Source organism: Pongo abelii, chromosome 8, assembly GCF_028885655.2.
Source record: "Pongo abelii isolate AG06213 chromosome 8, NHGRI_mPonAbe1-v2.0_pri, whole genome shotgun sequence".
In the NCBI taxonomy this organism is placed as follows: domain Eukaryota; kingdom Metazoa; phylum Chordata; class Mammalia; order Primates; family Hominidae; genus Pongo; species Pongo abelii.
The window spans coordinates 134277949-134293843 of NC_071993.2; the positions used below are offsets into that span (position 1 = coordinate 134277949).

At 47.2% G+C, this 15895-nt stretch overlaps 2 protein-coding genes across 7 annotated transcripts in view; one reads left to right on the forward strand and one right to left on the reverse strand.

Moving 5' to 3' along the window:
• INSYN2A (inhibitory synaptic factor 2A) overlaps positions 1-10304 on the reverse strand; it is a 68168-nt gene extending 57864 nt beyond the window's left edge. Inside the window, exon 1 of one of the 3 annotated variants that reach the window (XM_009245926.4) lies at positions 9755-10304. The gene's annotated coding sequence lies outside the window, so the exon portion shown is untranslated. The remainder of the gene's footprint in view (positions 1-9754) is intronic. The other 2 variants (XM_054523056.2, XM_009245925.4) reach the window with 2 other exon arrangements.
• The window catches only part of DOCK1 (dedicator of cytokinesis 1), a 547152-nt gene that overhangs the window by 279475 nt on the left and 251782 nt on the right, over positions 1-15895 (forward strand). The window lies entirely within an intron of this gene.

Here is a 15895-nt window from a genome sequence, read left to right on the forward strand (position 1 = left end):
TGCTCTAGAGGATGAATCACTGGCTTTCAGAGGGAAAAAAACAATAGAGGGTCTGGGGCATACCCATGGGTCTAGTCACTGCCAAGGGTGTATTAGTCCGTTCTCACACTGCAATGAAGAAATGCCTGAGACTGGGTTATTTATAAAGGACAGGTGTTTAACGGACTCTCCGTTCTGCATTGCTGGGGAGGCCTCAAGAAACTTAAAATCATGGTGGAAGGCAAAGGAGAAGCAGGCACCTTCTTCACAAGGTGGCAGGACTGAATGAGCGCAAGCAGGGGAAATACCAGACACTAGACAACCATCAGATCTCCTGAGATTTCACTCACTATCATGATAACAGCATGGGAGAAACCGCCCCCCTGATCCAGTTACCTCCACCCAGTTCTGCCCTCGACACTTGGGGATTATGGAGATTACAATTCCAGGTGAGATTTGGGTGGGGACAGAGAGCCAAACCATATCAGAGGGGCATGAACATGAATGAAATAGCTTTCATTTTCCTGTTCTTTGGATTGAGAACAATGAATATAAAATTATACTAAATAAGGAAGCGCAGTACTTAGGAATCTCATGCCACACTGCTGTTGTCCATTGAGATGAACGTGGAGAGGAAGGAGAAGGGCAATGGGGATGTATAAAGAGAGAGAGGTTGTTAGGGGAATGGTGAGTCGAGAGAAATGCACAGACAAACAGACACATGCACACACAGACACAGGAGGGGAAGGGGATGTGTGCTGGAACATAAGTCCAGGTCAGCTGTGGGACATCTGTGGGCTGTTCCCTTGAATCAGGCACACAGAGTTTTGATGGCCTTCAGCCACGACTCCCAGCGTTTTGGCTGCTCTTAAAGGGCCAGTTGCAGCAACCCCATCTCCTGTCCAGAAGGGAATGTGACAATTCACCCTGGGGCAAAACAAAAGCCCAGGCTTGGGCAGGCACCCGAAGCAGGACATCATACAGTTTCCTGTTCTATGAAGTACCCAACACATAACACATTAAGTGTTAAACTCAACGAAGAGTCCCATTTTCAATGAATATTCCTGCGTTTGCCTCTATCTTTTTATCTCTCCAGCACCTCCTTGGAACAGATGCCCTGCTACTTTACAAGGCTTGTGGAAAAGAGAAAGAGAGCAGTAGCAAAAGCCTGTGTAGTTCATGAATAGAAGTTAGCATCGTAGTGAGTAAGCAGTACTGATGATCTGTGAAATCATTCTCTGTGGACTTGAGCATGCTAAAAAGATCTTGAAAAAGGAAAACATAAATCTTTCCAAAACCTCACATGACCCCTGTATGCTTTGGCCTTCTTGAAGCTTTGGAGGAGAGCATAGGTGTGGATGAAATGGAGTCTTTTAAAAGTTGTTTTGGTTTTGGTTTTTGTGTGTGGGTTTTTAAAGAGAGCATATCCTGCCACGTAGAAGAAAATCCAGGGGGTGGCTGTCCTCCTACAGGAAGGAGGTAAACAAGCATTTTTCCTTAAGGGCTCTATTCCCTCAGCCTCACTCCCTCGAAGGCCACACTTGGAGGCCAGGAAGTTAATCCATTAAAAAACAAGGAGAAGAAAGAAAGAAAGAAAGAAAAAGCATATTGGTCTCTACCCCAGTCCAGGTAAATCAGAACTTCTGGAGCATGGAGACTGGGTACCACTTTTTGTTTTAAATACCTAATATAATTTTAATAATGCACATACGATAAAGAACCACTGGCCTTCTTCCTTTATCTTTTTCACCCCTTGTTGTCTTCTATTTCCTGCTGTATCTCCAAAGCTTAGAGAAGTTTGTGGCATATAAAAAGTACCCAGAAATATTGACTGAACGAAGGGCTTAATGAATGAGTGAATGTCACAAGGGAGCAGGGAGGTTGAGCCCCTTCCATTTTTTTCTAGAATGAACCTAGACATCAGCCAGGTGTTGGGATGATCACCAGCAGATCCCACACAGGCCCACAGAGTGTCTGTGCCCTGGCCTGGCTGGGCTGTGCTGTGCACCAACAGATGGGGTGGATTCATGTTCCATAGAGGAGACAATAGTGGCCAGTTATTGTCATGGATGAAAATCCAGGTCTTTCACAACATCCATTAATTATGGGATGGCAAATTCCAAGTAAATTGTCACTGAGCAGACCCATAGTAGGAATAGGGCATATTCACACTTTTTTATATATATATATATTTCTGGTTGGAGATGTAAAACATTTAGAATTCTGTTCCCTTCTAGAAATTCCATGGCTTGGGGCAGCTCTTTTCAACCATGGATCTGGGGTTTGAGACCAGTCATTCGTACATTGACAGTCTTTGCACAGTGAATAACTTTTGGATTTTCTACTAGAGAGGGGGTGCTCAAGGTCTTCCCATGCTACCGTGGTTTGCTAATGTGGTTAATTTCTGGCCGTAGTTCTTAAGAACTGGGGCGTTGAGAGCACTTGCTTGGTTTTGAGTTCTGGCCCTTCCCCTCCACTTAATAGCCCAGAACTCTGGGCAAGTGATCTAACCTGGGAGAGCAAAGATAAGAAAAGGTAACATTTGTGTATAACACTCACCACAAGCTAGGTACCATTCTGTGCTTTGTATATGTCTGAACCTTTCATTCTCCAAACACCCTCTGAAGGAGAAATTACTATTTTTAATAAAGATGGGGAAACAGAGGCATAGGTAGTGGAGTCACATGCCAAAGGTCACACAGATAGTTACTGGCAGAGCTAGGAGGGCAAAGGAGGACAGCCTGGCCTGGAGCCTGTTATCTCACCACTACGTTGCACTCCACTGTGAGCTGGGTCAGGGCTCAGGTGGTGGGCTCCTAGGAAGCACTCAGTACACAGCCCTGGTGATGAAGTGGATGTACACAAAGACAGCACACCTTGGGATGTGTTGTGCATGTGGATGACACTGGATGCAGGACCTAAGCGACACAAGCTTGAAAATCACCACCAGAAGGTTCCAACCTTGAGTGGCTGATTAAAAACTGTACGGTTGTCTTAGACTTATACTTTAAAGCTGCATTTGCCAGTGGTCACTCTCACTGACTCTTCAGATACAGTTAGAACTGATGCTTCCATGTGGAATTATTTTAAATAATTACTAGGAGTGAGTTGGGGTCCAGTCTCTGCCACTCACTCAGTAGCTGACCTGCCCAGCGCAGTGTGGGGCCAACCCTGCCAATGAGTCTGGGCACTCTGTCTGAGGCTCCAGTGTCCAGCCACCTGCTAACTTCTGTCATTCAGCCTCACCCTGGGTGTTTTTGCCACATGCACAAATGTGATAGACACAATAAATAAAGTAGATATATATTCAGAATAAATATTATATAGCAAGACTAAAATATAAATAGCAAGTGCAAAACAAATTAAATGAGGATGTGAATGACTTCAGTGAAGCCACTGAGCTAACAACTACCTTTAAAACAAAAACAGTAAGTAATTGAGAAATGCAGTTATCATTGGGCAAGAAGTCAAATGAAAAATACGGTTTGAAAGTGAGCAGCATATTTTCAGCATTCCTTTAATTTCACACGCTACATTTGCACATGGCACACTATCTAAGCTATGGGAGTCTCAAGCGCATGGTTAAGTGGATACCATACAGTGTGATTTACTCAAGGAAAAAAGACAAAAATAGTCTTTATGCAGCACTGGCATTGATTTTTAAAATGATAAATTGGTGGGTCTGGCACAGAGATCAATGGAGTTGAAGTCACGACGTCAAATTGAGATGTGAGGTTAAGGCTGAGAGACAGACATTTCCTTCTCTCCTGCTGACCCAATGAACTCTCCAGTTTTTTTGGGAGCTCTGGTGAAAACTCTTTTTAACCCCAAATGTCAGCATTTGGGTTATAAGAACATTAATTTATCTGACTGCAGTGAGATACATTTTCTCAGTTCTCCTTATTTGCTTCTTTTACCCTAATACTAGGTCACCATATTCAAAGACATTCTTTCCCTAAAAACTCAACTTCTACCCAACTGAGTTTTCACCAAAGGAATTGCTGAGGTTGAGTTTGGTGGTAAAGAACCCAACCCTTTGGTGCTTTTTTCTTTTCTAAACACTGCATGGCCAGACGTCAGTACTGTTCAGCCCTGGAAGCCGTCTTCCTCTTTACTGCCTTCTCACGGTGTTTCCTTTGATTCCTGCTACACAAAAAGTTACAAGTGGAAATGGAAGAAAACAATTCTTTCCCAATCAGGATTCCCTGAGTTGGTAGCAAAATCACTGGCTAGGTTTGTGTTAGTAGCCTCATTAAATATTTATTAAGCACCTGTTATAGATAGTACTATGCTTAGTCATTTAAGGATTTGCGTTGTGAATAGCTTCATCCAATTTCCTCCTATTTCAAAGTATTTCTTGTGGACATTCTAGGAGGTAAGAGATAATGAAAAACTTATTTTTTAAATAATATTTCCAGTTGAAAATTCACACTCAAATATTTAATAGAAATCCTATCTTTTCCCCCATTCCTGCTGGCTCCCAGACTTCTGTTTCCATTAAAATCCCCCACCGCCTTGCTGGCCTTGGGTAGCATCTTTAATCCCTTCTTTCTATCTTGCTACATTACAAAGACTTGTCTGCCAGAAGGTTTTTCTCATAGCTGCCCCCTAACTTACTTCCCAGTGCTACTGAGACTGGCACATTCTCACCTGTGACACCTTCTCAACTGGTCTCCAACTCCTCTCCTCTGGTTTGCCTCTAGTTATACCGCCTTAATCTTCTGAGAATATATGTTCTTGTTTCAAACATCAACATAGGACCCTCTTGCCCTGCTGGTTGCTCCTCAAACTGACTCCAAACTGTGCCTCCACTCTCTGATTCCAGCACCTCAACCTTTGCTAAATGTCACTTCTCACTCTTCCCATACAAGTCTGTAGCCCTGAGCACCCTACCACTTTGCTTAAGCTCCAGGACTAATGTCTTCTGGGCTCAGGAGTGCAATCTCAAGCATCACCCACGAAGTCAGCCAGGGCATCACTCTCTGCCTGTAATCTCCTATCCTGATTCTACCTGGGAGTCTTTAGCCTCCTGCCACTTCCTTGCCACCTACCTCCTCCCTTCCTCCTGGACTTGAGCTTCTTGGAGTCCTCTCACTTGGTCTTGTAACACCTTACACATTGCCTTGGCCACTGCTGCAACAGCTCAGTACATATCCACAAATCAGAAGTCCTCTCTGAACAAAGCCATCTGCATATCCATCTACCTTCCCTATGCTTGCCCCATTTAAAAATCCCAGGTTTTATGTCTTTGCTACATTTTTACGGATGCTAAAATCACTTACTACAAAAATAAGCAGATTTCACTGTACAAAATGCAGGTAGTAAGAGGTATCTAAAATGTAACCACTAAGTACACATAGAAAAGATTTTTAAAAACATCAAGAAGGACAATTGACAAATACAAGATCCTTCCTAGAGAAGAACAAGGGTGGGGGATCTCACATCACCAGTGGAATGACCTAGAAACACAAAGACTGCTCAATTTCATTAAGGTCGTATGATATAGCCCCATGCTGCTTCCTCAACTGAACAGCTGTAAAAAGGCCCTCATGCCATCAGCCTGTGCTTTTTCCTCTTTCTCTCTGGGATGTGCCTGTCCATGGAACCCCTGCTTTGGGATATAGCTGTGATCATCTCTACTGAGATGGAGTGAGAGCAACTTTTATTTGCAAGGCTGCCTGTAGTATTTTCAGCATTCTGTAGCCTCCTTCCCATGTCTCTCATATGTTGTAGTTTACTGCCTTTCATTTCATGGCCAAAGCTAGATTATTAAGGACTGAACTGGAATTTTCCATATTAAGTAGAATAGAAACTTCAACAAGCATTTTGATAAGCTGAGGTTTTTTTTGTGTGTGTCTTTACCATTCTATTGGATAGAATAGTATAATTCATATGAACGTATGCTGTGAAGAGATGTAAGAATCTCTTTTCTTTTTTTGCTCAAACTTCCTAACAGCAGGATAGTGTGGTAAAGAGAACGTGTCTATGGATGTGCAATACTTTGAATAAACAGTTCAGTGCTCTATAAAATAAATATTCACAAATAATGACTTTGGGGAGAGTTATTTCCAAATCCCTTTGAAATATGTTGTTAGCCAAAAGGTTTATAGAGTAATTTAGAATCGTAATTCCTGCTTGTCCCTAATATCTGCTGTTCTACATTCAAGTTAATTTTCTCTCAGTCCCAATTCGAGCTGGCAGTATATACTCAGCAGAAAGAGACACAGTTGTCAGGTTAGAATGTTTTGTTTTTATTCAGGTAGTGATTTGTCATCTGATAACATCTTTGTACACCTCAAAGTCCCTCAACCCATTCATTATGGTTTGAATAATGTCTTAAGCACATCTGACTCAAATGCACACTGAATATCCTGTGACTTACAGTAGAGGGGTCTCTGAAAGGACTTGGAGCCAGGAAATGTCTCTGAAGTTATGGTTTTTCTCAGTGTGAGAGGTAAGATCCTTGGTTGCCTGGAGATACCTTAGTGCCTTCAGGATCTGAAACAGACACATTATCACACGTGGTCCAAAGGTTCAAACCTGTACTTTCCCGGCTTAGTGCTTAACACAAGACATTGTCCAAACAACTTGTTTACAGCAATCCTGGCAGGGTCCCTGTCGTTTGGTTCCTGCAAGTCTGTATTCTGTCCTTAATGTATAAGAACAATGTACATTTTAAATTAACTGATTAAAAGTCATGAAGTTTCACTGCATACCTATCATAGGTTAGCTCCAGTATTGGAATAAAGACTTCTCTCAATGTCTGTATGAGAATTTCATGGTACTCGAAGTGTCGTCATGTAGTATCAATCATATTAAATTTTGCTTTAAAATATTGAAGTCACCCCATAATGTTATGAAATATTAAAATCAAATATGTGAGGAGACAAAAAAGGATCTGCTTCATAAATCATGCCAGCTAATTTCTGGTTGGGGAATGTAGGTCTCCAACCAGTGGAATTATGGTGGGGAAAGGATGTGGTGCTTCACATTTATGGAGGACTGTTGAAAATGACGATGACACTGGTTTCATCTGGGGAGTTTTTATGACCTCACACTCCCAGAATGACGGTGGTTTGCCTCAAGTATGTAGAATTTGCCTGCCTTCCCAACTGAGCTTCTTGGGTGCTATGGATGGGTTGAACAGCATCCTTCACAAGCATTAAAATCCCTGGTGAACCTGTCACTGCCCTCCTATGTAAATGTCTGACCACAGAGCTGCTGCTTTGGGAGGTAGCTGTGATCATTTCTGTATCATGAGTCTCTGAGAAGCGTAAGTCACCTGCTTCTCATATTCCAGAGTTCAGTAGTTGTGTCTCTAAATGAGATAGCCATGGCTGGGCGCAAACAAGAGAATACAAATGTCTACATGAATGGGTCTGTCCTGCCACTCTGCTGCGATCCATTGTTATTTCTGAGAATCATTTTGATTTTTGGACTGCTTATTTCAGTGTGTAGGAGTCTTCCTTGTAGATGAATGCCTTTCACATACAAGTCTTTCTCTTATTTATTGATTTATTTTAAAATTTTTCCCTACAGAGGGAGAAACAAAACAAAAATTCCCTTTCCTGCCACAGGGGAAAACAACTGTGGCAAAACAGAGAAGCTCCCGAAGTAAACAGAGTAATAGAGTACCCAGCCTCCCATAGAGCTTGCAGAAATCTCATTGTGCAGACATGGAGCTTCCCAGCTTTTGCCTTGTTAGCCTATTTCTTAACCAGTAATTCTGTTTCTTAATAGGATAAAGGGCCTGACTTACATGAAAGCTCAAAGTCTTAATCACAATGATAAAATACAAAGTCGTGGCAACTGTAATAAGTTTAAAGACATATGTAGCTTTTCAAGGACATCTTGTCTTTAAGCAAAAGTCTTTCATTTAGCTAAAGAAATTAAACTGAATTGTTTAGTCTTTTAAACAAAATGATGAATTTAGTGAAGAAAACAAAACTCTCCATGGCTAACGTAATTTATGCAAAATCATGCAATTAGTGATAGCTGTGCTAGACTTTTTTTTTTTCTTAACCAAATACGCCTCTAATAAAACCATCGTGAGGAGCAGTGCCATCTAATGTAAGTAGTAAACATGGATAGTAAATGATTAATATCTGGTGAGGCATGCAGATGGCAGGACTTCCATTTTTTCTTTGAGCTCCTTGTGCATGTTTGCTAATCATTCTTGCAAAAAAATTGCAAAGATAAATATGAACTTTCAAAAGTAACATTCAACAGGATATGAATGTAAGAAATAGCACAGCGTGGGGGAATAGTAAAAACCAGCACTTTCCGCCTCTGCATAGTGAAATGACGGTAACTTGCTGTAGCGTAAGCTTAATAAGGGTTATATCCTTTTCACGTATGTACTACTCTGGGAATGGCCCCGGTCTTGTGAGTGGTATTTTTTAACCAAGTACCCAGCCAGCGCAGTCACCCTGACAGTCCCCCCACTGAGATATGGAAAGGTAACCCTCTAGCAAGTCCTCATTGAGGGGGAAGCGTTCTAGTGCACAGACGTCTACCCTGTGCTATCCTTAGCTGTAGTCTTCTGAAATGATCGCTTGGCTTCCCAGCCAAGGCAGGGCTCCCCCAAAGTTCATTCCCACTCTTGCAGTTTCACCTCGGGATGCTTCCGCAGAATTTCGGCGCCTAAGCAGACAAGGTCAAAGTAAACCGCTTCACCGCTGCTTCTGGCGCAGGGGCCCAGAGCGCGTCCAGCTCCCCAGCACAGACCAACAGCAGGAGAGGGGTCCGGGCGGGAGCCCTGGGCTGTAGATAAGCAAAACGCACCCATTTTCTCTCCTGTTTACTCCAGAGGCACCTCTCCTCCCCCACTCCTGGCATCTCTTTATCACTGGCTCCCTCTCCCTGTGGCATATTTTTGGGTAGTAGAATGCTGAGGTCACAGGGAGCGGCTCTTTATCCAAGCAGTGGGGACATCAGCCTGGAGCCCTGAGCATGAACCAGCAAGATGCAGGTTCTCGCTCTTGACTTTGGGCTCCAGGAGCTGCCCCGGCCCCGGGCTGCCCGCGGGCTCCCTCCTCCCTCTTGCCCTCGCCCGCCAGCTCGCCCTCTCTTAGGTCTGCAGCGTTGGTTGGTTTCCCACGCCTGTCCCGGTCTGACTCGGGATGCCAGGCACCGGGAAGCCCCGCGGGCGCCGACCCCAACCCGCAGCCCCGGGAAGGTGCCAACCCCAGCGAGTGGAGGAGACGGGCATTTCACGTGGGCATCTGCCTTCACTGCTGCTCGTGCCTCTCCTCAACGGCCGGCGTCAGGGCCCCTCTGCTCCAACTCATCCCCCCGCCCCCGAAGTTAATCAGCCGTACTTGTACTTTCCAGGGCGCTTTAGTTTGGAAAATACTTAAAAGCCTCGAAACCTTCCGAGGAGACGGCCGTCCCCGGATCCCCCAGTTCTGCCTGGCTAGGGCTGTCGGGCGCTCACGAAGCTCTGGCGTCTGTCTGGAACCCACATTGCAAAGGCGCAGCCCCGCTCCTCCCTGATGTCGCCAAAGTTGCCAGACGCCCCTCAGCGACCTGGTCGCGCCAGATGCAGTTGCATAACCTCGCCCCCAACCTGCGCCCGCACCGGGTCCGCTCCTGGCTGCACCGGGGTGTCCCGGCCCCGGGAGCCGCCGAGTCTCCGGCCAAGCCGGTTTGGGGGCGAGTGTGTGCGCCCGAGTCGGGGGTGGGCGCCCGTCCGAGCGGTGCTCTGCCCGCGGCCAAGTACGAAGGGCGCGGTGGCGCGGGGGCGCGGGAGGAGGGCACGCGGGGCTCCGCTTACCTTCCGCTGCTTACAGATAAGTCGAGGTCGATGCAGCGCCTGGCTCGGGCATGTCTCGCCGCGGACCCTGGCAAGCCTGGCGCGGCACGGAGCACTCCGGGCAGGGCATTCGCGGCCGGACTCGCTGCGCTCGCGCGGAGGAAGGCTCGGCTCCGGGAACTTGGCCCGCTGCGCGCCTGCTGCCCGCCCCCTCCACCGCCGCTGGCCCGGCCCTGCTGGCCCGGCCGGCCCCCGCGCCGCAGCTTGCGTCGCTCGCGTCCCTCCGGCCCCGCTTAGCGACGCGCGCGGGGAGGCAGCGGCTCGGCCAGCTCCGGGGACGCCCGCGCGCTGGCTTGCTCGCGACGCGGCGGAGCCAGCCACAGCCACCCGGCTTCGCGCTCCTCCGATGTCCTCATTTACTGCAATTGTCTTCGGCGAGATCTCAGAGCCAGGGCCAGGAGGCGGGGGCGGGGCGGGGGAGGGAGCAGGAGGGAAGTCCTTGCCGCTGCTCCAGGTCCCAGCTACTCCGCGGAGCCGGGCGGCCAGAGGCGAGGGCGCCCCCGAGCCGCGCGCCTGCTGCCTGTGCGCCCGGCTGGCACTGAGGCGGGCGGAGCCCTGGGCCCCGGGGGGCGGAGGTGGGGCGGGGGCGGCGCGGGGCCGGGCCGGGCCGCGTGCGTGGGGTGGGGGATCGGGAGGGAGTGGAGGAGCCCCCTCCCGCCGCCGCCGGAGCCGGAGGAGGAGAAGGAAGAGGAGGAGGAGGTGGAAGGAGCTGCCGCCGGCTGCCGCCTGCGCGCGGGGCTACACCACAGCGCGTCCTCCGGGTTTCTGGGCTGCAGGCGGCGCTGCATGGCCCGGGAACTTGTTGAGTCTACCCTGGAGCCGCCTCCGGAGCAGCTGGCGGGCGGGGGACTCCGTGTGTTCTCTCAGGGATGGGGGGTCGCTGGGGACCCTGCTGCACGACTGTCTGCTGTGCCAGCCAGCCTGGCCCGGCGGGGCTTTGGGAAGCCAGGCGCGAAGGGTGGGGGTCTTGTAGGTGCCTGGCCACTCACCTGCGGATGCTGCCTTGTAGAAGCAGGAGTTCGGGGATCCTTTCAGTGCCGGCTCCAACCTGGTGTCAGCCCCTCTACATGGGGACAGGAGGTCCTATGAGTGTCCTGAGGACTGAAGTGGGAGGGCCTGCCTGGTAATGTTGCATGCTGACATTTAGGGACACTCCAGAGCAGGCGCCACTGCCACTCCTAGCCAGGAACCCTACCCCCCGCTAGAGTACACACCACCCACCAGCAGAAGCCACAGGGCGCAGAGGCTGAGTTCCTTTGTGGCAGAGTAGAATTTTCTTGGGGGAAGAAAAGACCTAGGATGCACAGGGAGCTATCCCCGCCCTTAATTTCCCACCCACCAAAGAGTATTGGGTGTTTTGAGCTCAGAGCAGCAGACCCAGGGGCCCCTCTGATGCCTGGCAGGCCCTGGGGCCTGGGCCAGGGACTAAGCAGCCAGCCGAGTGCAGGGCTCCTGGCCCCCTGGATTTGCTCCTAGAACGTAATGTAAAATGTAAGTAGCCACATTTATTAGTCTGTTTCTCAGGAAAGGACAGAGAAGTAGTGGACCCCAGGGAAGGGATAGGCTTCGGAGAGGAAATTGGGAGGACAAATGGAAAGTCCTTTCACCCACCCACCTCTCCAGACACATCAGTGGGGAGTGAGACCTCTTTGCCTATACATCCCTGAGTCTCTGCACCTAGCACCAGCTCTGTGCCTGTGGCCAAGCCATAGCTCCATCCTTGTTCACTGAGCTGAACTGAGCCTATCACTGCCTTATAGAGTGTCTGTTTTTTATAAATGACTTTATACGAAATACCTTCTTTGTATGTGGATGCTTTGGGCAGTGTGTCCAGACATTCCAGAAGAAAAAAAAAATCTAAAATGTCATCTATTTCCCTCTTACCCCGCAGCATCCTTTGGTATACAATTTTGCCAGCCTTGGGGATCCAGTTATTATGCCTAGGACGGAAGTCCTGAGCCTGTGGATCCAAACTCTGCCCACCTCACTCTTCTTGTTCTCCTTCTTAACTCAGATCCCCCAAGCCCGATTTTCCAGCTTACCAGGGAGGCTGTTGGGAGCTGGCTGGAAAGAGATGCTTAATTATGTGTGAGCAGTATGGAAACTGCAGTCCCCTCTTCTGCCTGGAAGAGGCCCGGGAAGGGAATGTATAGGAGTTGGGGACGTTTAAAACCAGATAGGAGAAGTTGCCACTCTCCAGCATGTTCCCTTGGGGATGTGCTGTTGCAACTGTGGGCTCCAGTAATTTTCCCAGTGGTCTGGGGAACTTCTGTAAATCTTACTTTATTGGCAATCCATAAAATTGAAATCTGCCTTCCGTCTTTTAAAGTGACTGTAAATAAAGCTGCCAGGAAACTTGGGCATTGGGCTGGTAGTATCAGAAGGCTGAAGTTTTCCGGGACCAAGAGTGAAAACAGGTCAACATAAATTCATGCACAGCAAGGCAGTGCTCAGCCACAGGTGGCACTGTGAGCTGGCAAGAAAACAGCTCCAAGGACAGTGCTATCTGAGATTCGCATGATGTATAACTCCAGGAAGAAAATGGAAAGCCGTAATTGGCAGGTTAGAAAATCCACTTATATGAAGAGGAGAGTATAACGGAATTCTGTAACATCATCAAGACTGCTTAGAGTTGTTCAATTGTGTAGTAGACTTACAGTTGTTTTGCTGTCTATTAAAATCATTGGCATCCCTTCTTTTTTTTGAAGTAAGAAACCATTTACGTATTGTATTACTTAAGTACATGTCTTCAGCATCACAAATCAAAATATTGGTGAAAACTTGCCTCACCATACCTTTGGCTCTGGAGAGATATTCCACATGGGTGAGGTGTGTGTCATCATGCTCCAGAATTTAAAGCAAGCATCATGCTGGGGGCTGGCTGGAGAGAAGGGAGTTTCAGCCATCTTCCTGCCCACAGATCCCTCTTGCATTTTTTTTTAATAGATGGGATGTAGGCATATTTTTAGGGTCTAGAATGAGTCAATATGCTCGGCTTCCTCAGGAAAAAAAAAAGTGAAACTTGATAGAAAGATTCATTTTAGGAATCAATTGGTATTAGCTTTTTATATTTTGCTTAAGATTTTTGTTGAAAAAAATAGACTTGCAAAGGAGAAAATAGCTACTTTTCAAGTGGGATTTCCTAAAAGCAGAGGAATAAAAATAAAGGAAAGTTCAAGACAGCTAACTAAGCAAAATATCCAAGTCTCTCTTCTTTTGCCGCCTTCTTGGAATTGTGCAGGGGTTGTACAGAGAATTGCTGGAATTCCACCCCTATGGTATAGTAAGTTTGAGGTCTCAATTTTCACATAAAGAAGTCAAGAATATACAAGTCAAAGATGTTCAAGAATGTTCATAACAGGTTTATCTATATCTGTTCCAAACTGGAAATAATCCAAATACCAGTCAACAGTAGATAAAGATTTCTTGGTTCTTCATATAGTGGAATACTAGACAGCAACCCCAAAGCACTAACTTCTGATGCATGCTTTAACATGGAGGGCTTCTACAAAGGTGCAGAACAAAGGAAGCCAGACGCCCAGTGTTTATGACATGAATCCATTTAGATGAAGTCCAAGAATGCGACAAAGTTATCAATGGTGGAAAATATCAGAGTGGGGATTACCTTTGAGGCATACTCGTTGCCCGGGACCACAGCACCTTCACTGGTGCTAGATCATTCTGTCTCTTGCACTAGTTGCTTATGCAGTTTTCCACATATATAGAAATTCACGGAGATGTTTCCTGTCTCAGTGTGACCCCGTTTGTCTGAGCATCATCACTGTGTCATTGCAGTGTCCACATGCATGCTCCTCAATAACCCTCACCCCTCAATGAAGCAGCATATCTGTCAGTGCGATTAACCTGTATCCTCTCCAGTGTGCAAGGCAGGAGAAGAGAGAAGTGTCTCCAAACTAGCAACTGCTGAAGAGGAGCCTTCTGGTTTAGCTGCATGGCAGAACTTCCTTCTTTAGGAGGCTGCCGATGAAACACCTGCCCTCCCAACTGTCCGATGTGGCTATGACAGAGCTCACTATGGACATGAATTTTTCTTTCCCATATCTTTGTTACACGAAAGGGGTCCCGATCCAGATCCCAAGAGAGGGTTCTTGGATCACACACAAGAAAGAACACAGGGCGAGTCCGCAGTGCAAAGTGAAAACAAGTTTATTAAGAGAATAAAGTAGTGAAAGAACAGCTACTCCATAGAGAGTGGGGCATTCCCAAAAGTAAGAGGAGGAATGCGTCCAGCCTAGGTACAATACTCATATATATGGGGAGCTCTGCTCTGCTACAAGGTTTTGTGATAAGGGATTAAATTTCTTAATTATTATATTTTGCAAGAATCGATATTACCTGTTTTTGTTTTTGTTTTTGTTTTGGAGACAGAGTTTCATTTTGTTGCCCAGGCTAGTGTGGCGTGATGTCAGTTCACTGCAACCTCCATCGCCCGTGTTCAAGCAATTCTCGTGCCTCAGCCTCCTGAGTAACCTGTAACCACGCCTGTCTGATTTGTTTGTATTTTAGTAGAAATGAGGTTTCACCATGTTGCCCAGGCTGGTCTCCAACTCCTCAGCTCAGGCAATTCGCCCATCTCAGTCTCCCAAATTGCTAAGATTACAGGCGTGAGCCACTGCGCCCGATATTATTATCTTTAAAGTAAAATTAGGAATGCCTTTGTTCTCAGGATGTCTGGATGTTAGGACACTCCCAAGTCTGGGTGTGTTTAGTAAACATCATCAGTGTGTTTCCTTAACCTTAAACATCTAGAGGTGAGGAATGCCTAACTTTCTAAGAATGCAGCCCAGTAAGTCTCAGCCTCATTTCTCTAGTCCTCACTCAAAATGGAGTTGCTGTGGTTTGAATGCCTCTGACATCTTCATATTCCAGAGAGACTCTTAGATGAGCCCAACCTAAGTCTGTGATGGGCAGGTTACACCTGTCAGTTCAGAAGCTGTGGTAGCAGATCAGCCAGTGCTCAACGCCTACAAGGGAAAAGTAACTCTCATATCACCTTCGACCTGTAGGGTCGAGATCATTCACTTGGGGGCACTTTAGCCTTGCCTTTCAAGAACAAGACAGATACAATGCTCAAGGTGCCCCAGTGGGGCCTCCTTTTCTGCTGAGAAGCCCTGCAGGAAGGCTTTCTGCATCATTCCCCTTGTCATATTCTGCTCGAGCCTTCACTCTCCTCTTTCTGGGCTTATTTCTGGCTTAAGACTCTCGCTTTGTGTAAAGCCCCTTGCCCGTGGCTCTTCCACTGTCCTGGCAGCCAAGCCGTGTTTCCTTCTGGTGGGAACCAGAGCTGTTTCTGAGGTGCTGGTCCATGTTCCAGGGCCATGCCACTCCTCTGGCTTTCTTTTCCTTTCATAATAAGAAACTAGAGATGGTTTATTGGCCTGAAATACAAATTTGTTTTGGAAAACCTGAGCGTCGTGAGGACTAGTTGAGATCCCTGGCTTTCTATGATGCATCATTGTGAATCTAATTTATCCACAGAAATGGAAGGTTTTCATTTTGGAAGAGAGTGAAGTGGCTCTAGGTTTTTGTTTTTTTTTTAATGCTCCCTACAACTGAGGCAGTGATGTATGGGAATAAGGAGGAGCAGGCATGCACTCTGGCTCTCCCTTCTCCCCTCACAACCCCTCATTTTCAGGGCTCCGAGCAAACCCTAAGGCTTTCCCCTCCCAACTGCAGCCTCTCCTTTCTTTTAGGCGGACTCCTGAGGAATGAAACAGAAACCCTTTATTTTGTTGACCTTTATTTGGTCAGTCTTGGGTGCTGGTTTCTATAGGGTTTCTTACTATCCCGTTCTCATCACTGAGGAGCCAACCTCTTCAGCACAGGTAGATGGCTCAATGGGCCTGTCTTAATCCTTGCTGGTAAGGCCACCTGTCTCATTGAGCCTGCTGAAGCCACCTTCTCATAAAGCAGCTAACATGCCCACAGAGAGTGACACTGATCAGAACTAGGGCAGGAAGGGGCCAGGCACGGTGGCTTATGCCTGTAATCCGAGCACTTTGGGAGGCCAAGGCGGGCAGATTGCTTGAGCTCAGGATTTCGAGAGCAGCCTGGCCACTGTGGTGAAAGCTTGTCTCTACT